The sequence below is a fragment of the Rhinoraja longicauda genome, chromosome 14, assembly GCF_053455715.1.
Source record: "Rhinoraja longicauda isolate Sanriku21f chromosome 14, sRhiLon1.1, whole genome shotgun sequence".
Taxonomy (NCBI): domain Eukaryota; kingdom Metazoa; phylum Chordata; class Chondrichthyes; order Rajiformes; family Arhynchobatidae; genus Rhinoraja; species Rhinoraja longicauda.
This window is the reverse complement of record NC_135966.1, coordinates 21,391,878-21,417,450: the sequence shown is the minus strand read 5'-3', so window position 1 is coordinate 21,417,450 and position 25,573 is coordinate 21,391,878. Positions and strand designations below refer to the sequence as shown.

Sequence of the window (25,573 nt, the reverse complement as noted above, 5' to 3'; positions counted from 1 at the left end):
AAAGACGAAATTGCTGAGCATTTGGATAGCAGTAACGGGATCGTTCCGAGTCAGCATGGATTTACGAAGGGGAAATCATGCTTGACAAATCTACTGGAATTTTTTGAGGATGTAACTAGGAAAATTGACAAGGGAGAGTCAGTGGATGTGGTGTACCTCGACTTTCAGAAAGCCTTCGACAAGGTCCCACATAGGAGATTAGTGGGCAAAATTAGGGCACATGGTATTGGGGGTAGGGTACTGACATGGATAGAAAATTGGTTAACAGACAGAAAGCAAAGAGTGGGGATAAATGGGTCCCTTTCGGAATGGCAGGCAGTGACCAGTGGGGTACCGCAAGGTTCGGTGCTGGGACCCCAGCTATTTACGATATACATTAATGACTTAGACGAAGGGATTAAAAGTACCATTAGCAAATTTGCAGATGATACTAAGTTGGGGGGTAGTGTGAATTGTGAGGAAGATGCAATAAGGCTGCAGGGTGACCTGGACAGGTTGTGTGAGTGGGCGGATACATGGCAGATGCAGTTTAATGTAGATAAGTGTGAGGTTATTCACTTTGGAAGTAAGAATAGAAAGGCAGATTATTATCTGAATGGTGTCAAGTTAGGAGGAGGGGGGGTTCAACGAGATCTGGGTGTCCTAGTGCATCAGTCAATGAAAGGAAGCATGCAGGTTCAGCAGGCAGTGAAGAAAGCCAATGGAATGTTGGCCTTCGTAACAAGAGGAGTTGAGTATAGGAGCAAAGAGGTCCTTCTACAGTTGTACCGGGCCCTGGTGAGACCGCACCTGGAGTACTGTGTGCAGTTTTGGTCTCCAAATTTGAGGAAGGATATTCTTGCTATGGAGGGCGTGCAGCGTAGGTTCACTAGATTAATTCCCGGAATGGCGGGACTGTCGTATGTTGAAAGGCTGGAGCGATTGGGCTTGTATACACTGGAATTTAGAAGGATGAGGGGGGATCTTATTGAAACATATAAGATAATTAGGGGATTGGACACATTAGAGGCAGATAACATGTTCCCAATGTTGGGGGAGTCCAGAACAAGGGGCCACAGTTTGAGAATAAGGGGTAGGCCATTTAGAACGGAGATGAGGAAGAACTTTTTCAGTCAGAGGGTGGTGAAGGTGTGGAATTCTCTGCCTCAGAAGGCAGTGGAGGCCAGTTCGTTGGATGCTTTCAAGAGAGAGCTGGATAGAGCTCTTAAGGATAGCGGAGTGAGGGGGTATGGGGAGAAGGCAGGAACGGGGTACTGATTGATAGTGATCAGCCATGATCGCATTGAATGGCGGTGCTGGCTCGAAGGGCTGAATGGCCTACTCCTGCACCTATTGTCTATTGTCTATTGTCAATGTTCGCTGAGGTATAGTTAGTCCAAGGCATAGAATTTGGAACGTGTTTTTCTTTGCAAATCATTGGAAGCCAACAGAAAAGGGTCTGAAATTAATTTAAGGAATGAAGCTGGGCAGATAAAAGAATTATAAAGAAGTGAATAATTTATAGTAGTGATAATTTGGAAGGGCTTTACATGATTGGGAAGAAGGTTTTTCTTTTTTGTATGGTAATGTATGTCAATGATTTAGATTATCTTTTAAAGGTGATTTGAATGAAGGGCCGCATCAATTGCTGTTGTGGATAATGGCTCCAATATTCGGCCTGTCTTGAACATCAGCATCTGTGGATAGCATTTTGAAAGGCAGACGTGGGCTTGAGAACAGCCGAGTGCATTAGCAGTTCTGGATTGTACTGTGCTGAGGACTGCACTTCGCACATGGCCCCTCAATTTTACGTCAACTGTGACTGGGATACAAGGAACGGTCCTCACTCAACTAGTAAGTTCAGTTGAAGTTTCTTACTTTAGTTAAATTTCACTTCATAGGAACATAGAAAACAGGTGCAGGAGGAGGCCATTCAACCCTTCGATCCAGCACCGCCATTCATTGTATTCATGGCAGATCATCCACAATCACTAACCCGTGCCTGCCTTCTCCCCATACCCCCTGATTCCGCTAGCCCCAAGAGCTATATTAATGTATAGTTCGTATTTTAAAATCATTGTTTTAAGTCATTTAAGAATTTTAAAAGTTAGTCTTTAAACTGTTTTTATGTGTTTTTGAATATCAGAAATAGCTAAAAAAAGATTTAGTTATGTAGAGACCCAGCAAGATGGATGGGGGATCGGTGAAGAGGGGGAGATGGTCGGTGAGGGGGGAGGTGGTGGGTGTGGAGGGGGAGGAGGTGGTGGGTGTGGAGGTGGAGGAGGTGGTGGGTGTGGAGGGGGAGGTGGTGGGTGTGGAGGGGGAGGTGGTGGGTGAGGGGGGGGGGAGGTGGTGGGTAGGGGGGGGGAGGTGGTGGGTAGGGGGGGGGGAGGTGGTGGGTGGGGGGAGGAGGTGGTGGGTGAGGGGGGGAGGTGGTGGGTGAGGGGGGGGTGGTGGGTGAGGGGGGGAGATGGTGGGTGAGGGGGGGAGATGGTGGGTGAGGGGGGGAGATGGTGGGTGAGGGGGGGAGGTGGTGGGTGAGGGGGGGAGGTGATGGGTGAGGGGGGGAGGTGATGGGTGAGGGGGGAGGTGGTGGGTGAGGGGGGAGGTGGTGGGTGAGGGGGGAGGTGGTGGGTGGAAGGGGGGAGGTGGTGGGTGAGGAGGTGGGTGAGGGGATGGAGGTGGTGAGTGAGGGGGTGGTGGGTGAGGAGGTGGAGGTGGTGGGTGAGGGGGTGGAGGTGGTGGGTGAGGGGGTGGAGGTGGTGGGTGAGAGGGTGGAGGTGGTGGGTGAGGGAGTGGGGGTGGGTGAGGAGGAGGAAGGTGCATGCTAGGCAGGGCTAAGATCCAACTTTAAAAAGTACTCTTCGTCCATCCAAGGGTTGTGGAGCAAAGCTCATTGGTATCCTACAGAGCTGCAAAAGCCTTGTACGGCTGTGAAAGAGTGAATAGAGATGTGGTCAGGTCAAAAATGTCTCAGCAGTTCCATAATTACATGGGTGTTGAGGACCACCTGCATTGAAAACTGATGATTTGAGTGAGGGGGCCACGATAGTTAATTCACTGTCAAAGTCTGCTGTGGGAGTCTGTGATCGGGAAATCCTGTTGGCAGTTACTGAACAAGTTGGATGAAGCAGTTGGGATTGCTTTTCTTTGTTTCTTCTCCAAGCCCTGAATGAAAAGCAGTCTCTGGCAGTGAGGCAGCGGCTCGGCACTTTTTCACCAGTTTATTTTTCACCCACATTCCTCCATTCCCTTCATCCTTTGACGTCCCCCCTTCAAGGCATTAAAAGAACAGTTTGCAAGTGGATCGGGAGAAGTTTGAATTTGAGTTAGGGGGTCTACAGGTAATTGAGAAACTTTATTTTAATAATGTATAGAGCTCAACTGTGCTGAAAGGAGAATTGTTAAAAGTCCATCTCTGAAGCTTTAATATTAATTATAATTGGATGTTTTAAAAGACTGTCAAGTCAAGTTTATTTGTCACACACACATAAATGTGCAGTGAAATGAAAGATTACCCACAGTCCAACAACAAGACCAATAAAAGCAATAAAAGAGCAATAAAAATAAGCAATAACACACACAATCAAACAAAAGAAACAAAAAGAAACACCCATCACAGTGAGTCTCCTCCAGTCACCACCTCTGTGATGGAAGGCCAGAATGTCTTTTCTAATCCCCTGCTGATCTGATCTGGTTTACCAATGGCCATTAGAAAGGGAAATCTTGCCCTATCTGTTACATCAGACTACATTAAATGAAGTTGGCTCTAACTGTTCTCAACTGCCCCAGTAATCCGTGTGCTGCTTCAATTAGACAATGGCTGGATTTTGTAGGGAAATGTTAATGACCAAGAATCATCATGAGACAGGTTAATTTTACCATACTTATGAAGTGTTGTTGTCAAGTCAAGTCAAGTCAAGTCAATTTATTTGTATAATACTGTTCAGTGTGAGGGAAACTGCAAGTCTGGACATTTGACTGAAGCCCATGGTGCAAAGATACCATCTACAGGATTATATCTGACGTCTCTCAATCAGAATGCTGCCTAAACATAACGATATGTTGGTGCCATGGATCGCTGGCTCTCTTGGGATAACCATCAAGAATTTTGTCAGCTGATAGCAACTTTAGAATTTCTGTACAGGTCCTACAGTTGGATTGAAATATTTGCAGCTGTGATTTGTGGAATCCCTGTGAAACTCCTTTACCAGAAATGTCCTGCAACAGGGACTGCTTCATTTCAATGAAGGGGACCAACCGAGAGCAATAGAGGGTTTATTTTTACTTGTTTATGTCTGGCTCCAATACTTGAGAAAATCCGAGGCCAAAGTAATGACTAATGTTCACCACTGATACATCGTGATTGCAGAACATACCGACCGCAAGATGAACTCTGGCATCTTGCAAAAGATTCTCTGACAGCACTTCTCAAATACTTGAATTCTGCCCCTGAGAAGGGCAGGGACACAAGCTGCTGGTAACACCAGCACCAGTGATTCCTGTGGGGGTGGAGTTGCAGGGAGTGAAACAAGTCAAAGAAGCAATTAGCAGTTGGGGCAGTCGAAACAAGAAACTGCAGATGTTGGTTTACACAAAAGGGCACTCAATGGGTCGGACAGCATCTCTGGAGAAGGTCACTGCCCGAAACATCACCTGTTCCTTATCTCCAGAGATGTTTCTTGACCCACTGATTTATTCCAGCATTTTGTGTCTATCTTTGGTGTAAACCAGCATCTGCAGTTCCTTCCTACACTTCTCTGGAGAAGATGGATAGGTGAATGTTTTGGGTTCGGACCATTCTTCAGATTCTAAGTCTGTGTCTAAAGAAGGGTTGCAACCCGAAACATCACCTATCCACATTCTCCAGAGGTGCTGCCTGACCCATTGAGTTACTCCAGCACTTTGTGTCCTTTGATCAGTTGGGGAACATATTGGAAATGGTACACATGAAGAGCAATGGATAAAATATGGACTACTCTGTGATAAATGTGGTTGATTGTACGACGGTTAATTTCAGTGAGATGAGAACTGATCTGATCCAGGTAAATTGCAATCTAAGCTTGGTAGGCAATACTAATTGGAAAAAGTTGAACATATTTCAAGCCCAGTCTTGCTGCATTCTTCTGAGGAAGAGGATTAGGGAAATTTAAAATCTGGAGCTCGCTGGTTGACCAAAGAGAGAGAATTAAGCACATTAGAAAAAAAGAAAAGCATTGTGAGACCAATTAAGAACAATTAAAGAAAAAGGGGAGGTTTAGAAAAGAGGTAAAAGTCAAAGTCCCTGTGACAAAGTCAAAGGGAATCTAAGAATATTCTATTAGCATGAAAGCAATTCCAAGAGGAAAGGTGGGGCAGATAGAGATCATTAAAGGGAACCTATTCATCAGGGCAAAGGTACTAAATGACTACCTTACATTATTTTTAAGAAGAAAAATAGCTTCTGGAACTGCAAAGAAAAGTGTTAAGATTTTGGATGGACTAAAAACTGTGCAAGTAGAAGAAAAGCATAAGAAATGTACTTAAAATGGATGCAGTGTTACATTCTGAAGGGAAGAATACTAAGAGAAGCAATTCTAAAAGGGGTACAAGAAAAGAGAGGTTTGAGGCACATGTGCATCGTTAGCTGCAGGTTCAGAAAGTGATTTTAAAAGAAGCATATAGGATACTGGGCTTTATAAATAGAAACGTGGAGTGCAAGAACGAGGATGTCATGAATAGCTGTTATAAAACAGTGAATTAGCCACAACCGGATCAGGTTCCAGGTTAAAAAATGTAAAGGCTTTAAAGGGGGGTTCTTCAGATATCAGGATGAGATAGGCTAATTAAGTGGAAAAGACTGGAAAGGCAGAGTTATTCTTGTGTAAGAAGAAACTGCAGATGCTGGTTTAAACCAAAGATGGACACAAAATGCTGGAATAACTCAGCGGAACAAGCAGCATCTCTGGAGAGAAGAAATGGGTGACGTTTCGGGTCGAGACCTTTCTTGAGTCTGATACTTTGACAATGGGAAGTTGCAAGTAGATAATGATCAAGGCATTTAAAACTGATCAGAGGAGGTAGCGAAATTTAGCCTAGTGGAACAGTCACAGACCAGAGTTCATAAAATGAAAGTAATTGGCAAAAGCCTGCTGACGGGCTGCATTACAGTCTGGTACGGGAACTGTTCTGCCCACAGCCACAAATCACTACAGAGAGTGGTGACGACGGCACAGCACATCACTGGCAACTGTCTCCCGGCCATTCAGGACATTTTCTACCGGCGGTGCCTGTGGAAGGCACGCGGCATCATCAAGGACCACAGCCACCCAGCACGCAGGCTGTTCTCCTTGTTCCCGTCAGGCAGGCGATACAGGAGTATGGCTGCGCATACCACCAGACTTAAGAACAGTTTCTACCATCTGGCTTCTGAACTCATAAACACATTTCAAATAGAAACATAGGAAATAGGTGCAGGAGTAGGCCATTCGGCCCTTCGAGCCTGCACCGCCATTCAATATGATCATGGCTGATCATCCAGCTCAGTAGCCTGTACCTGCCTTCTCTCCATACCCCCTGATCCCTTTAGCAAAAAGGGCCACATCTAACTCCCTCTTAAATATAGCCAATGAACTGGCCTCAACTACCTTCTGTGGCAGAGAATTCCACAGACTCACCATTCTCTGTGTGAAGAAATGTTTTCTCATCTCGGTCCTAAAAGACTTCCCCCTTATCCTTGAGCTGTGACCCCTGGTTCTGGACTCCCCCAACATCGGGAACAATCTTCCCGCATCTAGCCTCTCCAACCCCTTAAGAATTTTATATGTTTCTATAAGATCCCCCCTCAGTCTTCTAAATTCCAGCGAGTACAAGCCCAGTCTATCCAGTCTTTCCTCATATGAAAGTCCCGCCATCCCAGGGATCAATCTGGTGAACCTTCTCTGTACTCCCTCTAAGGCAAGAACGTCTTTCCTCAGGTTAGGAGACCAAAACTGCACACAATACTCCAGGTGCGGTCTCACCAAGGCCCTGTACAACTGCAGCAGAACCTCCCTGCTCCTAAACTCAAATCCTCTTGCTATGAATGCCAACATACCATTCGCTTTCTTCACTGCCTGCTGCACCTGCATGCTTGCTTTCAATGACTGGTGCACCATGACACCCAGGTCACGTTGCATCTCCCCTTCTCCCAATCGGTCACCATTCAGGTAATACTCTGCTTTCCTGTTCTTGCCGCCAAAGTGGATAACCTCACATTTATCCACATTATATTGCATCTGCCATGCATTTGCCCACTCGCCTAATCTATCCAAGTCACTCTGCAGCCTCCTAGCATCCTCCTCGCAGCTAACATTGCCACCCAGCTTCGTGTCATCCGCAAACTTAGAGATGTTGCATTCAATTCCCTCGTCCAAATCATTAATATACACTGTAAATAACTGGGGTCCCAGCACTGAGCCTTGCGGTACCCCACTAGTCACTGCCTGCCATTCCGAAAAGGACCCGTTTATTCCTACTCTTTGCTTCCTGTCCGCCAACCAATTTTCTATCCACCTCAACACTGAACCCTCAATACTGTGTGCTTTAAGTTTGTACACCAATCTCCTATGTGGGACCTTGTCGAAGGCCTTCTGAAAGTCCAGATATAACACATCGACTGGTTCTCCCTTATCCACTCTACTAGTTACATCCTCGAAAAATTCTATAAGATTCGTCAGACATGATTTGCCTTTGGTAAATCCATGCTGACTTTGTCCGATGATTTCACCACATTCCAAATGTGATGCTATCACATCTTTAATAACTGACTCTAGCATTTTCCCCACTACCGATGTTAGGCTAACTGGTCCATAATTCCCCGTTTTCTCTCTCCCTCCCTTTTTAAAAAGTGGGGTTACATTAGCTACCCTCCAGTCCTCAGGAACTACTCCAGAATCTAAAGAGTTTTGAAAAATTATCACTAATGCATCCTCTATTTCTGCGGCTACTTCCTTAAGCACTCTGGGATGCAGCCTATCTGGCCCTGGGGATTTATCTGCCTTTAATCCATTTAATTTACCTAACACCACTTCCCGACTAACCTGGATTTCCCTCAGTTCCTCCATCTCATTAGACCCCCGGTCCCCCGCTATTTCCGGCAGACGGTTTATGTCTTCCTTAGTGAAGACAGAACCAAAGTATTTGTTCAATTGGTCTGCCATCTCCTTGTTCCCTATGATCAATTCACCTGTTTCCGACTGCAAGGGACCTACATTTGTCTTAACTAATCTTTTTCTCTTGACATATCTATAAAAGCTTTTGTAGTCAGTTTTTATGTTCCTTGCCAGTTTTCCCTCATAATCTATTTTCCCTTTCCTAATTAAGCCCTTTGTCCTCCTCTGCTGGACTCTGAATTTCTCCCAGTCCTCTGGTATGCTACTTTTTCTGGCTAATCTGTATGCTTCATCTTTTGTTTTAATACTATCCTTGATTTCCCTTGTTAGCCACGGATGCACTACCTTTCCTGGTTTGTTCTTTTGCCAAACTGGGATGAACACTTGTTGTAGTTCATCCGTGCGACCTTTAAATGCCTTCCATTGCATGTCCACCGTCAACCCTTTCAGCATCAATCGCCAGTCTATCTTGGACAATTCACGCCTCATATCCTCAAAGTTACCTTTCTTTAAGTTCAGAACACTTGTTTCTGTATTGACTTTGTCACTCTCCATCCTAATGAAGAACTCTACCATATTATGATCACTCTTGCCCAAGGGGCCTCGCACAACAAGACTGCTAACTAACCCTTCCTCATTACTCAATACCCAGTCTAGAATGGCCTGTTCTCTCGTTGGTTCCTCGACATGTTGGTTTAGAAAACCATCTCTCAAACATTCCAAGAAATCCTCTTCCTCAGCACCCTTGCCAGTTTGGTTCACCCAATCTATATGTAGATTGAAGTCACCCATTATAACTGCTGCACCTTTAGTGCATGCATTTCTAATTTCCTGCTTGATGCCATCCCCAACCTCACTACTGCTGTTAGGTGGGCTGTACACAACTCCCACTAGCGTTTTCTGCCCCTTAGTGTTTCGTAGCTCTACCCATATCAATTCCACTTCCTCCAAGCTAATGTCCTTCCTTTCCACTGCTTTAATCTCCTCTCTAACCAGTAACGCTACCCCACCTCCTTTTCCTTTCTGTCTATCCCGCCTGAATATAGAATATCCCTGGATGTTGAGCTCCCAGCCTTGGTCACCCTGGAGCCATGTCTCCGTAATCCCAACTATATCATAATCATTAATAACTATCTCCACATTTAATTCATCCACCTTATTACGTATACTCCTTGCATTGAGACACAAAGCCTTCAGGCTTGTTTTTACAACTCTCTTACCCCTTATACAATTATGTATGTATGTTGATTATTTTGAATATTGTCTTTTTACCTATTTTTAATATTGACTTTTTACCTTACTGATGTCATTTTTTAATCTTATTTATCCTTGGAATATTACTGCTGAGGTGACCCGTTGTCTTGTCAAATACATTTCATTGTACTGTTGACCCTGTGCCATCCTACATATGACAAAATAAAATGTATTATTATTATTATTATAATAACAATGACCAGATCAAAAACTAGTTAATGAACAAGTGGGGTAGGATCTGGAATGCATTGCCAGTAGAAGTAGCAGAAGAAAATTTAATTGTGGTGTTCAGAATGGATCTGAATCATTATATGGAAGAAACTTGCAAACTATGGGAAGGGGGCAGGGAAGTGGGATGAGTTTGGATTGCTTTTACATAAAGGTAGTGTGGGCTTGACCAATAAATTGGCCTCTTGCCATACTGTAACTGGTTGCACCATATTTCAGATTAGGAAATATTTCAATATTCCTTCATTATTGGAACTCATTACCTGCAGAAGAATCATCACAACATGCACTGTAGCAGTTCAAGAAAATGGCTCAAGCCCGCCTTCTCTCAGAGTAGTTAGCAATGGGCATCACGTTTTTCACTTAGAGTCTTAAAAGTTATACAGCACGGAAAGAGACCATTCGGCCCATTTTGCCAATGCCAAACAACTTGCCTAACTAACCCTAATAGCCTGCGCTTTGCCCATATCCCTCCAAACCCTTCCTTCCCACGTACCTGTCCAAGTGTCCTTTAAATTTTGTACCCATCAGTATCATTTCCTCTGGCAGCTGTTATATGTATTCATCTTGTGTACATACAATGTGCTTATATAATTACCCCTCTGGTCCCTTTTAAATCTTTACCAGCTAGCAGTTAAACATTTGCCATTTATTTTTAAATTTACTACCCTGGGGAAGTGACAGTGGCTATTTACCTTGTATATGTCCCTCATGATTTTATAAACCTCACACCTCCTACCTTCAGGAGAAAAAAGACCCTCTCCTTATAACTCAAACCTTCCAGACCTGATAACATCCTTGTAAATCTGATGTTGCATCCTTTCCAGTTTAATGCATCCTTCCTACAACATGATGACTGGAACTATACACAGTACTCCAAATGTGGCCTTTCCATTGTCTTATACTGAGATACACCCGCACATCAAAAATTCTTAATTTGTATATTAGGTAAGTAATTAAAAAAGGACCTAATAGTTCTAGGAAACCAGTGTCAAAAGTATTGGCTGATGGTACTGTTTTTAAAAAATAGATTTTTGATTGTAAGATCAATCCTAGGCACTTTATGATAAAACATTTTTCAGTCATTTAATTCCTATTTCTCCCCCTACCATGCTCAACATGCTTAATTTTCTGTGATGTATGTGAAAATGGTAGCACTTATTTTTGATTCCCTCCACATTATTTATCAATGTTACATTTTGGAATATTTCTGGGGTCAAAGGCATAACATTTCTTTAAAAGTTCTAGTATGGAACAAACTGCTGGAGCAACTCATCGGGTCGAGCAGCCTCCATTGAGAGGAAAGGATCTGGTTTGGATCGAGATCAAATCACTTTAATGTGAATGAATTACTTTATCATATCATATATCATATATATACAGCCGGAAACAGGCCTTTTCGGCCCACCAAGTCCGTGCCGCCCAGCGATCCCCGTACATTAACACTATCCTACACCCACTAGGGACAATTTTTACATTTACCCAGCCAATTAACCTACATACCTATACGTCTTTGGAGTGTGGGAGGAAACCGAAGATCTCGGAGAAAACCCGAAATTTTACTTTAGAAATGTAGTCACTTGAAGCCTCTTTATGCTTCACCTCATTTTACGAACAACATGAAAAATCTGCCTTGGAAGTTTGTTTTTAATTTAATACTGATTTAATACTGCTGAAAATTAGAATCAGCATTTACCCATGTGGTTTGAAATCAGCTATTAGATATGTCACTGATTGACATTAAAGGTATTGAAGATTTTGTGGAAATATTGATTCTCTGTTTCTTGTGAGGTACTGCAGCTGTGGGAACTTCCTTTACAAAGTAATATCCACTTTTTATTAGGGCTCTTGAAATTACTTTGCAACTGTAAATAGTGTTATCAATTACACAATGGCAGTATAACATCAAAACTAAAAGCCTGCATCAGTTATCAGTGGCAATGGTGGTCTTCTAATCTGGATATATTTCAGATATGCCAAGAAAAACCAAGGACTACTGCACAGGTAAGGTTTTATTTGCTAGAATTTCCTCTTTTGCAAGCTAACAGCCTGCAATCCCCATTTTCCATTCTCTTCATTGGTAATTAACTTGTTCCTTCCTCCCCCTGAGATTATGATCACAAGTTTTCACCTACCATGTGTACAATGATTTTGTCAGGTGAAGACTCAGAGTGACTCCCCGTATGCAGTCCACATTTAGATAATTGTGTTATGTGTAATGTGTGAGCCTGATTTAGTTCTCCAAAATACTTTATTTCTTTAGAATGTGAGATTCAACCTTTGCACTTGAATCTTAGGCTTATTAAGTCTCCTGCATTTAGCAAGAGTACTATATATATATATATATATATATATATATATATCACATTCTCACACCTCTGATTTCATGCAGAACAGGGAGGGACAGAACAAGGTCTTATTGTTAAACATATCACTTCAGTGTGTTTGACTGCTCTGCTGCATCTCTCTCTGTTTAATCCATTAAATTTTGGCCAAATGTAACCTTGTGGATGTTGTAAACAAGTTTAACAGCTATGAATTACGAAAAAGGCTTGTCTAACTCTATTCTTTTATTTCCTGTCCTTTTTCTCCCCAGATCCACAAACTCCCCAGGGACCATCTGGGCTGTCGAGCTGTCCACTATCATTTTAAGGTGGTTCCTGAGGGAGAAAATAAAATATTGTAGTTCGTTGTTTGCACTGCAAGTATTGACCACAATCCAAAGATTGACGTTTGCTTTCAAGGCCTGTCGCCATGTTTTTGAACAGCACAGTGCTTGAGTGGCTTGAGATTTTTTGATCGAAAACCTAGCAATTTAATTTAAATATAAATTTAATTTAATTTAAATTTAAATTTAAATTAAATTAAATTAAATTTAATTTAATTTAAAATTATTTGTCATATGTAGGTTGGCACAGGGTCAATGGTACAATGAAATGTATTTGACAAGACAATGGGTCAGCTCAGCAGTAATATTCCAAGGATAAATAAGATAAAAAAGACATTAGTAAGATAAAAAGACAATATTAAAATAATCAACATATATGATGTGAAATGTGTTTGAGTTCAGAAGCCTGATGGTAGAAACTGTTCTTAAGTCTGGTGGTACGCGCAGCCATACTCCTGTATCGCCTGCCTGATGGTAACAAGGAGAACAGCCTGCGTGCTGGTTGGCTGTGGTCCTTGATGATGCTGCGTGCCTTCCGCAGGCACCGCTGGTAGAAAATGTCCTGAATTGCCGGGAGACAATTGCCAGTGATGTGCTGTGCCGTCTTCACCACTCTCTGTAGTGATTTGTGGCTGTGGGCAGAACAGTTCCCGTACCAGACTGTAATGCAGCCCGTTAGCAGGCTCTGTTGAAGTTTGTGAGGATGCTGGCGTTCATGCCAAACTTCCTCAGTCTTCTCAGGAAAAAGAGCCGCTGGTGGGCCTTCTTTGTTATTGTGTCCAAGTGCAATGTCCAGGAAAGGTCCTCAGTGATGTGCACACCGAGGAACTTGAAGCTGCTGTCCCTTTCAGCCTCAGCATCACCAATGTGGATGGGGAGGTGTCCACTCCCCTGCTGTCTCCTGTAGTCCACGATCATCTCTTTAGTTTTGCTGACATTAAGAGAGAGGTTATTTTCCTGGCACCAGCTGTTTAGTGCCTTTACCTCCTCTCTGTAGGCCGTCTCATAGTTGTCTGTGATGAGGCCCAAGATGGTCATGTCATCAGCAAACTTGAGGATGATGTTTGAGCTGTGCTTAGCAGTACAGTCGTGCGTGAACAGGGAGTGCAGGAGAGGACTGAGCACACAGCCCTATGGTGTGCCTGGGTTGAGGATCAGTGAGGAAGAGATGTGGCTGCCAATTCTCACCACCTGGGAGCTTGAAGGCAAGCAGCTTGGAGTGTTTTCTTTTGGTAAAGGTTCTGTATAAATGCAAGGTACTGGTAGTCGTGTTTTTGAAAATGTTCTAGCAAGAGTCCTCTGATACATTTTTATCACAATTTTTTTTACATCAATTAATATTGTAAGTCACTCACTTCTGATAAATTTTGTGTAGGAAGTGCAGTGCTAATACTGTCCCTGATCTGCTTTTCATGAACCCTTTCCCACTCACTAGCACTGAAAAGGAACTGACTCAACGGAAGCCATATTTTCTTCAGCATTACTGCCCTCCTACTTTTCTATTGAAATCTATTAACTCCTTCAAAAAGGCCATTAGGCTATTAAACACGATAAGCTCCGAACTATAGACTATTATTGTTATTATTGCATTATTATTGGGTTTTTTTTAATGTGTACGTATGCGTGTGTGTATATACACAGATTGAACTTTTGTTTTCTAATTTATTATATTGTTTATGTGGTACTATATTTACATATTCTATTGTGATACTGCAAGTAAGAATTTCATTGTTCTATGTGGGACATATGACAATAAAATACTCTTGAAGATCACCGTCTCCAATAAATTAATTTTTACTATCAACCTAACTCCAGTTGGGGTTAATTTATTTAATGATGGTGATAATCAGTACAAAGAGGCATTGAGGTCTAAATGTCGACAAAGTCTAAGGGTGATGGATCAACCAAATCACATAGACCGCAAATATCGATGAGAAGCTTTACTTTTAATTAGAGTTATTAAATATCTAAATCTCGAGGAAAGATCCTTCACTATTTAATTATTTGTTGGTTAAATCTAGATTTCTCCTTGAAGCATAGTGCCAAAATTAATTTAAAGGAAAAAAAGGACAAAAACAGAAATGTTTTAGGCAAAGATCACTAGCCCAAAATGTTAAATAAAATGGAGAACAGCGTAAATACTCAGCAAATCAAGCAGCAACATGAAGAGATAAAATAATCGGTGTTTTGTGTGCATCATCAGATCTGGGATAGCATTTTCTGTTTTTTTTTCATTTCAGCTATCCACTTCTGAAGCATTTTACTTATGTAAAACAAAGATGTTTACTTGTCTTTATTTTCTGTGTACTTCCAAAAAAGAAATTCTCTCAATGGCAATAGAATAATTTCTATCATAATTAGCACAATTGTGCCTTTCCTTATTACAGCAATAATTATACTGGTGTATTTTTTTTAACTGAAAAACTTGAGACAAGTGCAGTCAACAGAAGGCTTTCAATATAAACTCCATGCACATTATATTTCTTAATATTGGTAATGAGTGTTTAAATAAAACTAAAGTAGAAATTTGTTATGGATAATCAGAAACCTTCAATACTATTTTCTACTCTTTACAAAATAAAGTAGACTGTTGTCATTCCCAGAATCTATCTTGTGCAATGTACATTAAAATGAAGCTGTGATCAAGGGAAAGTAATAAAATCAGAGTTCTTATATTTGGATTATTTCCGGTGAAAGGCAATTTACAAATGAACTGAACATTGGTCCACTTTCGCAACTTCCTGTGCAGAGCAGATTAAAGATATGTTTCATAACCCTTGGGGGAGTCGAGCATTTGATTGACCACAAAGAAATTCTCCAAGTTGATTTCTGATGATATTTAAGTAGGATTCTAAGAAGACAGACACAACAAATTGGGTGGAATGCAAGAGAGGTGTGGCAATGAATTTCAAAAATCAGGAGTGCATACATCATTTTGTAATGCAATTATAGAAATCTGGAATTGAAATCTCAGTATGGTCAGAATATGCCAAGAGATGCTACAGTATCCATTTCTCATGAATTGTTAACGTGTATCAGATCAATCTGACAGCTGCATACTCTGGCTACCTTATCCATTAAGTTGATTCAATTCGATTTGTTACAAATACCTATGAGAGAAGCGAGTGTAACCAAAGTTATAAATTCATTGGGGGTGGAACACGCTCCAAGACAGACGTAAAGCCCACCGTTTGACCTGTTTTTACAAAATGTTAAATGGTCAGCTCGATATAGATGACCAAGTAGGGCATTCGATTCAATTTGAGATACCAACTACCAAGACAGGTGTGTATAGCAATTCATTCTACCCTCGCACAATTAAAGCATGGAATAGTCTTCACCCTACTTATATTGTATATATTGTATTGTATTGTATTGTATTGTTACTCAACCAGATGCAACTAAATTTAAGGTAGCTCTTTTTCTCCAAGAAGCCCTTGCTTAAATCCATACTCCGCCACCTCCAGTTTAAATTCCATTTGGAATATTTTGGAGAACCAAGAATCAAGCTATGTAACTATGAATGTATACAATGTAGCATTTTTTTTCCTGCACAAAGACTTTGCTTGCGGTGTAGTTGCTGGAAATTAAGCAGGAATTTCTGGCCTGCTTCCAATTTGCTGGCTGATACAATAGTTTCAGTAGATACATGTTAAATGGTCAGCTCCATAAAATATAGCACCACATTAGGTTCAGTTTAGAGATGGAAACATAGAAAATAGGTGCAGGAGTAGGCCATTCGGCCCTTCGAGCCTGCACCGCCATTCAATATGATTATGGCTGATTATCCAGCAGGGAACAGGCCATTTAGTCCACCGAGTCCGCGCCGACCAGCAATCACCCTGTACACTAGTTCTTATGTAGAGAATGTACACGATGTGCAGTAGTTCATTGCACAGAACTATGGACTTGGCCCAGAACAATCTACAAACCAACTTCCCTTCCATTGACTCCATCAACATTTCACGCTGCCTCGATAAGGCGACCAGCATAATCAAGGACACCGGTCACTCCTTCTCTGCCTCAGACGGCAGTGGAGGCCAATTCTCTGAATGCATTCAAGAGAGAGCTAAATAGAGCTCTTAAGGACAGCGGAGTCAGGGGGTATGGGGAGAAGGCAGGAACGGGGTACTGAGTGAGAATGATCAGCCATGATCACATTGAATGGTGGTGCTGGCTCGAAGGGCCGAATGGCCTCCTCCTGCACCTATTGTCTATACATGGACTATATTTGCTTGGTTGAAGTTGAAATTCTGTTCTCCACGCCTTTCCTATTTCTTCAACCACCAAACTTAATCACGTCATCAGCCAGATAGCAATATCTCCAGCAACTGCAGCTTTTGCTTTATTTTAAACACAACTATTAAGGTTTCAAAGGTCTTTTATTGTCACGTGTACCAATTAAGGTACAGTGATAAGCGAATTACCATACAGCCATACTAAAAAAAAGCAACAAGACACACAACTACATAAAAGTTAACATAAACATCCACCACAGTGGATTCCTCACATTCCTCACTGTGATGGAAGGCAATAAAGTCTAATCTTCTTCCTCTTTATTCTCCCGCGGTTGGGGCAGTCGAACCATCCGTCGGGGAGATCGAAGCTCCCGCAGCCAGCGATCGAAGCCCCCATGTCGGGCGATCGAAGCCCCTGCGTCTGGGTGGTCAAAGCTCCCGATGTCGGTCTCTAACCAGAGACCGCAAGCTCCACGATGTTAAAGTCCGCAGGCTCCTGTGGTTTGAACTCAGAGGTCGATCCCTGGCAAAGGGATCGCGAGCTCCGCGATGTTAAGTTTGCAATTGGAGCTCCCGAAGTCTGTCTCCAGCAAAGGCTGCCAACTCCTCGATGTTAGGCCGCAGTGCGGACGGAGATACGATACGGGGAAAAAAATCGCATCTCCGTCAAGATAAGAAATTTTTATAAGTTTCCCCCAACCCCTTCCACCCCCGACATAAAACAAGCTAAACACTAAAAACATACATTTAACACATACTATTAAAACAACAAAGGGACAGAATGTTGGTGAGGCAGCCATTGCTGGTGCCACCCAGTAGTCATTCGTAGGTTCCCCTCGATGTATATGCCCATTCTCTTTCTAGTCTGAGTATCTCTAACTAATGTGGTTCAATAGCAAGTTTCCAATTCCAACCTTATACAAATGCTTAGGTTTAATGCTTTTAAAGTGGATGTTATATTTTTGATCGTGTACATTTGACCCCTCCCACAATGTGGTTCACGTGTGCATTCCTGAATTTGAATTCGTACTCAATTTAAATTCTGACTGACGTGGAATCTAACAGCGAGCAACTTACTTGAACATGTTGAAACTGGTTCAGCTCAGAAACAATGGAATTTCAGCTGTTGCAGGCAAATACTTCAGTGTTGATTTTTTTTTGTACGGCACTTGCCCTGTTTGGTTTTGTAATATCCAAATTGTAGTTTATAAGGACTAGGGGCCACTTTTTGTTGTGAATGTTATTGAACGCTCTGGACTTAAAGTGTCATCGTCGAAATTATATCTTAATGAAAAGTTATGAAAATTAGCAGTGGTGTGCATTGCTACTGGGTGGAAGGTCATGACTGCATTTTGAAAGGTGGAATAATTCTCAGAAACTGGTTGTACCTGTTGCCTCTGACATGGTTTCTACTGATTCCCACACCTCTGTTCGGCCCTGGATTTTTACCTACTTCAGTTTATACACTGAGAGTAACTAACTAATTACCACAGCAATGGTGAAAATCTGATGGTAAAATTTCACATTAATAAATTACATTAACCAAAACCTATTACCTGTTAATGTAGAAAATTAAACTTCATTTTTACTCAGACTTATTTTGTTGATTGCAAGTATTTTCTACCTTAATGTTTTGCGTCATACTTTCTTTGCCTTGGTGCTAAATCATTCATTGTTCTTTAAACAATAACTTTTGCCTGTTAACTTTCATGACACACTAACCGTTCAGAGCTGATCCTTCGTGGATTTCTGCCAACCTGAAACCAGAAGGCTGAAGCCTGATTCAGTCACATTTGGGAAGTGCACTGACATAATCATCCTTGTGGTCTTTTCTGGCAAAAAATGGCAAGGACTGGATGAGAAATAGATGGCAGTTCTGGATGGCTGGAGTGAATGTATTTATTTACTTACATTTTGCTGGATTTCACTTCAATGACTGCTGATTATGAAAAACAATGGACAAGAAGAAAGTTTGTTCCACTTTATTCGTTCAATTCACCTCCACCCCATTGTGGACCGATGAAACTGTTCTACAATGCTGTGAGCTATATTCTGCAAACTGCATCTATCCCTTTGGTCCATCTATTGAACTTGAGTTTGATTTGGCTGGATTTTGCATAGTATTATCTGATATGATAGGACAGCATGCAAAGCTATTTTTTTCCCCCTGTACCTCGATACACCTGACAGCAATAAACCTAAACATTTTATATCATACCATATCATCATATCATATATATACAGCCGGAAACAGGCCTTTTCGGCCCACCAAGTCCGTGCCGCCCAGTGATCCCCGCACATTAACACTATCCTACACCCACTAGGGACAATTTTTACATTTACCCAGCCAATTAACCTACATACCTGTACGTCTTTGGAGTGTGGGAGGAAACCGAAGATCTCGGAGAAAACCCACGCAGGTCACGGGGAGAACGTACAAACTCCTTACAGTGCAGCACCCGTAGTCAGGATCGAACCTGAGTCTCCGGCGCTGCATTCGCTGTAAAGCAGCAACTCTACCGCTGCGCTACCGTGCCGCCCATATCTCGGACAATTGAATGCAAAACTAGGAAGGTTCAGGTATCTAGGACAATGGTGAGATCTGTGATACTGTGCCCCTTATTAGTCTTCCAAAGGGAAGGGTGTACTGTGATGTGTGGTATCGTATTACCAGACTGATACTGTATGAGATTGTCTTGTGAGGAGAGGTTGGACATGTTAGGCTTGAGTTCACTAGAATTTAGAATTTAATTGAAACCTGAGTTCCTCGAGAGTTGAAATGATGAGTATGGAGAGTGTTTGTGGAGAATCTATTGAAGAATGAGGCTCTGCCTTTTAAAAGTGGACACGGTGATTTTTCTTTTTTTCGTCCAAGGGCCAAGTCAATAAAACTCTTCTTCAAAGGGCAGTGGGAGCAGTCTTTGAATGTTGTTAGGCAGGCATAATAAGGAAGTGAAAGGTCCCAGGTAGGCGGAAAGACGGGGTGGAGGTTACAATCAGATCAGCAGTGAGCTTATTAAAAGCTGAAGCTAGGCTGAAAGGCCATGTGACACTGCTGCTAATTTGTATGTAAACATGTAATGGTGATATCAGATGAGGAGAGGCATTAATTTGTCAAATAACCTTCCAATGTTTGCTGTATTTGCTCCTTTTGTAAGTTGTAGTGATTTGGGTGTAGTGTCAGAGGAAGTTGACTCATTTTTTTTACAACAATCTAGCCAGAAATCAATGCATGCAGGAACAAAAGGTTCAATATTGGAGCAAACAATGTGTAAATTTTGCAGATTAGCCTCTCCCTGCTTTGCTTTCAAAAAATGTATTGTACACTTGTAACTTGACATCCCAACTCTTATACTCAATGGTAGACACAAAGTGCCGGAGTAACTGAGAGGGGTCAGGCAGCATCTCGGGAGAAAAAGGATGAGTGACGTTTCAGGTTGGGACCCTTCTTCAGATTGAAGGTAGAGGAGAGGGAACTAGAGGTAAGAAAAGACCAGAATATAGAACTTGCAACAGATGACCAAGGAAGGGTAGAGCCCATAATGGCCCATTGTTGGCTGGGGAAGAGATGATGATGATGATGAAGGGATACAAGGATGTGAACAGTGGAAGCAGTAGAATGACTCGGATGGGATGGGGGGGGGGGGGGGGGGGGGGGGGGATGGAGGATGGAGAGGGAACGCAATGGTTACTTGTAGTTAGATAAATCAACACTCATACCACTGAGTTGTAAGCTGCCCAAGCAAAATATAAGTTGCTGTTCCTCCAATTTGTGTAGGCCAAGGCAGATTGAGTGTAAGTATTCATTGAAATAAACGCTCGGTCTGCTTCGTCTCGACGATATACAGTATAGGAATCAACACCAAGGACAACGGATATAGTACATGAGGTTGGAGAAGATGCAAGTGAACTCTGCCTCATTAAAAGGACTGTCAGGGACCCTTGATGGAGTAGAGGGAGGAAGTATAGGGACAGGTCTTGCTGCATCTGCGGTTGCAGAGGAAAGTTAATGGGGAGGTGGTGGTTTGGGTGGGAGGGATGTTTACTTGCACCTCCACTCTCATTTACTGCATCCATTGTTATTGGTGTGGGCTCCTATATATTGGCGAGACCAAGCACAGACTGGGCAATTATTTCGCTGATCAATTACGCTCAGTCTGCCTTGGCCTATACTACCTCCCGGTTGCCAACAATTTAACTCACCTTCCCATTCCCACAATGACCTTTCTGTCCAGTGGTTCCTCCACTGTCAGAATGAGGCTATATGCAAATTGGAGGATGAACACCTCAAATTTTCCATGGGCAGCTTACAACCCAGCGATGGCAGCCTTGCCAACAGTCTGTCTGTCGTTTTGTCTTTTTTTATTATTTTTAGTGTGTTTTAAAAAGTATGTGTTAATGTTCTCTGGTTTGTTTTATGTGGGGTGGGGGAAACTTTTTCCAATCTCTTACCTTGCCGGAGATACGATTGTTTTCCGGATCATATCTCGGGTCGCTCTGCGGCCTAACATCATGGAGCTGGCGGCCTTGCTCGAGACTGACTTTGAGCCCCGCCCACGGGGCCGTGGACTTGCCATCGGAGCCTGCGATCTCTTGCCTGGGATCGATGCTGCAACTGCGACCTGCGGATTTCAACATTGAGTAGCTCGCAGTCTAGGGTAGAGACTGATGTCGGGAAGCTTCAAGTGGCAAGAGGTTCGACCAGCCCCGACCCGGGGTCTGATCACCCAGCGCGGGGAGCTGAGATCCCCCCCGATGCGAGAGCTTGATCGCCCCAACAAGGAAGGCTCGACCGCCGGCTATTGGAGCCAAGATCGTCCCGTCAACGGAAGGCTCGAGGCCCCCAACCGCGGGAGAACAAAGAAGGGAAGAGATTAAACTTTTTTTCGCCTTCCATCACAGTGAGGAATGTGGAGGAGTCACTGTGGCGGATGGATGTTTATGTTAAAATGTATTTTGTGTGTTTTGTTGCTTTTTATTGGAATGACTATGGCAAATCAAATTCCTCATATGTTGCAAAACATACTTAGCTGATAAAGTATGATTATGATTATGATTTTGCCTCTATCTTCATTCTCTATGATCCCATTCATTTTCATGTCATTTGCAAACTTTAAAAATCTCAATCAAATTTGGGAGACACTATTTCCTTCTAGAATACAAGTACCATCCTCTACATTTATAATCTTTATTGGGTTTTACACCACAGGAGATATTTACGACTGTATCTCATGAATGCATCTGCGGTGCTATTGTTAATGTGATTCAGACTGCAGTCACGATGACTACCATGACTCATACTGCAGTAGTAAGCCCCTTGAAATCAACCTATGTATAGACATGAGGGATTGTGGTTAACCGTCCATAATGCTAAATGCTATGTATCTGCAAAATTACTACATTTAATTTTATTTCTTCTTTCTTCAGACTGGTGATGTAGATAATCAACTTCATTTTTTTTTTTTAAAGACTAGTAAAACAAATTAAATCAGAAAATGACTTCACATATATGATACAATAGGTAGCACCCACACCTCTTGAGTCACATAGTTCAGGATTTAAGTAGAATTACAGGCATCTGAGCACATAATCCACACTGGGATTGTCGTGTGGCACTGAGGGATATCTGCATTGCTGCGTAAAGCCTTTCAGGTGAGTCATTAAACTAAGGCCTTGTCAGCTGTTGCAGCGAAACCCATGATACTGATTGCCTTTAATCAACATGAAACATAATAACAAGGAACTGCTGATGCTGGTTTACCAAAGAAAGACAAAATACAGGAGTAACTCAGTGGGTCGGGTAGCATCTCTGGATAACATGGATAGGGGACTGTTTCGGGTCTGGACCGCTGAAGAAGGGTCCCGGCTTGAAATGTCACCTGTCCATGTTCTCCAGAGATGCTGCCTGACCTGTTGAGTTACTCCAGCATTTTGTGTGGCTCTATGGAAAAAAATTTGATTGTTTGGTCATCTGTTGAACCCCACGATCTCTTCCACCTCCTTATCTCCAAAGTTATTTTGAGAGAAAACTTGAAGGTGTTAACGTTTTCTGGCATAATCAGGCAGTGCAATACAGATGCTCCCCGACTAACTATGCTTCGACTTACGATATTTTGATTTTACAATGGTGCAAGCGCTGGGCAACAGTAGCGACCCGTAGCTCGCTTCTCGCCACGTGATCACGTGTATTAAATGCATTTCGACGTACGATATTTTTGGTTTACGTTGGGTTTATCAGAACGTAACCCCATCGTAAGTTGAGGAGCACCTGTATAAGGTATTTCTTTATATTTTTCTCACTTCCATAACAATTTTCTTTCATAAAATTGAGAGAAATAATACATATTGCCAACTGGGAAAATCACAATTTTAAATAATTGCAAACTTATTGTACAATAATTTACTAGTTTTATTAGTATATGATATCCATCATCTTAGTAAATGAAATACTTTCTGAAAGTGGTCATCAGTCATAGAATTGTACAACATGGAAACAGGCCACCCTGTTTACTATGGCCAAGCCAATTTTGGATCCACTCTAATGTTATCGACTGCTTTCAGTGGTTCTGATGTGGTCCCCTTTACATCGGCAAGACAAAGTGTGGACTAGGCGACTGTTTTGTGAACACTAGACTTCAGTCTGCCAAGGCCTTTTGGATCTCCAGTTTGCTAACCATTTTAACTATTCTACTCTTTCTAATACTGATCTTTCTGTCCTGGACCTCCATTACCACATGCAAACTGGAGGAACATGTGGGAGGTTACGGGAAGAAGGCAGGAGAATGGGGTTAGCAGGGATAGATAGATCAGCCATGATTGAATGGCGGAGTAGACTTGATGAACCGAATGGCCTAATTCTACTCCTATTCCTTATGACCTTGAGAATATCATTTCGTATTCTGCTTGGGTAGCTTCCAACCCAATGGTCTGAACATTGAATTCTCCAATTTTAGGGAAACAGAACTGGTCTGTTGTGGATTCACTGGGTAAGAGTAGTGAGTATGGTATATTGGAAGGTGTAGAAAGGAACTGAAAATGCTGGTTTACACCAAAGACAGACACAAAATGCTGGGGTAACAATAGACAATAGGTGCAGGAGTAGGCCATTCGGCCCTTCGAGCCAGCACCACCATTCAATGTGATCATGGCTGATCATTCTCAATCAGTACCCCATTCCTGCCTTATCCCCATACCCCCTGACTCTGCTATCCTTAAGAGCTCTAGCTCTCTCTTGAATGCATTCAGAGAATTGGCCTCCACTGCCTTCTGAGGCAGTGGGAAAACTCAGCGGGACAGGCAGCATCTCTGGAGAGAAAAAATGGGTGACATTTCAGGGCGTGACCCCTGGTTCTGTCTGAAGTAAAAATGTAAGCATTAAAGAAGATTAGTTGTGATCTCCCTCTTATCTGTACTCGCATTTATCATTCAGTCTGCATGCTTGAAGCAGACTTGCCCTATTTCTAATTTGTGGAGGCTTACGACAAAATTTTGACCAACTACATTTTAAAAGCTTTGCCAATCCTGCACCTTGAGATGTCCCATGGCCGTGAAAGCGATTGTATGCTTTTAACAGCAGCATTGGGCGGGATTGCCTTTCATTCTTGCGGTAAGACCTCAGCGAGACAAGTCTCTACCCTCCTCTACAGGAATCCTGTGATTGGTGCAGATGAAACTCTTTCATAACAGGGAAGGGTTATATCTTCATGTAATGTGACGTGTCACAAGCAAGTCATTCAAATAACTAGATTTACTTAGAGCATGGAGCACTTCAGTGCTATTTACATAGCAAGCTAAAAATCCAAATGTCTTTGTTGATTTAATTTGAATTTACCATTTCCTGCTACTGTCTTGATTAAGCTTTTTAAATTAATGGGACCTTATCACTCACACATGTTAAAAGGTGCTGAAGTCATTGATGAATGAAAATAATATGTAAGGTCTGAAGTGGTGGGTGGGGGGGGGCGGAAGATCCAGTTCTGACTTGTCTCTTATGCTCAGCTCTGACACGCAATTGAGTTTCGTCAGGTTCGGCATGTGGGTGTGAATGTTTTTCTCACCGCCTCAGGTGAGTGAAGTCATCAGTTTGTTCTACAACATTAGGGTGGGGAACTGGTTTCTGAACCACCGGTTAAGCTTGCCTTCCAACACTGCAGCAAAGCTCGTTTCCTCAACAACAGGGTGGAATCTGAATCCTTTACAATACCATTTTGATTTTAAATTGCACCCCACTTCTTCATCAACCTTGAATGTAGTAAACAAATTGTGTTCACTAAACAGGACTGAAACAAAGTTAAGAATATTTGCCATTTTTAAATACAAGACATACCCATTTTGATGCTGTTCAACAGAAGCCGCAAAACTCTCTCCTGATCCACCTAACCATGAGAAAATGGCATTACTGTAATTGGTTCCTTGTGACATTACTCATTGCTCAGCAAACCTGAGAACTGACGCCACCTGGAGGGCTGAAGGTGCAAATGTTGATGACAATTTGCTGTCTGAAAATTTGAATTCAGCCTAGCAAGCATGTGAAAGAGCTAGTATTTTCCCCAAGATATTTTTAGACAATTTAGACAATAGGTGCAGGAAGAGGCCATTCGGCCCTTCGAGCCAGCACCGCCATTCAATGTGATCATGGCTGATCATTCTCAATCAGTACCCCGTTCCTGCTTTCTCCCCATACCCCCTGACTCCGCTATCCTTAAGAGCTCTATCTAGCTCTTATTCATCTGAATCAAGAAAAAGTTTCCCTCTGAGCTGGTAATTTTGAAAGTTGCCTGGTTGTAAGCTTTGATATTAACGGATGCAGTATATTCATGGGTGTCAGGGGTTATGGTGATAGGGCAGGAGAATGGGGTTGACAGATCAGCCATGTTTGAATCAGCAGCAGCCCGGCCTGGAATCAAGCATATTTGTATTATTGAAACAGCTTTCAGAACTTAAAAAATGGTTTGTAAAAGAGCAATCACAGACTTTGCTATTCAAGACGACTGAAAGAATAAGAAAAAAAGCATGCTTCCTTCTTCCGATTTTGCTTCTCTCCATTCTGAAGGAGTGGGTTTCTTACTTGATGT

The 25,573-nt window shown here is 42.3% G+C and overlaps 1 long non-coding RNA gene across 2 annotated transcripts in view; it reads right to left on the bottom strand.

The window, feature by feature from the left end:
* Positions 1–24,884, bottom strand: part of LOC144599849 (uncharacterized) — a 30,912-nt gene extending 6,028 nt beyond the window's left edge. For both annotated transcript variants that reach the window (XR_013548046.1, XR_013548047.1), the window contains exons 1-2: positions 24,826–24,884; positions 20,952–21,121 (exon numbers count right to left, since the gene is read on the bottom strand). This is a non-coding gene — a long non-coding RNA (uncharacterized LOC144599849). The remainder of the gene's footprint in view (positions 1–20,951; positions 21,122–24,825) is intronic.
* Between the last annotated feature and the right edge of the window lie 689 nt (positions 24,885–25,573).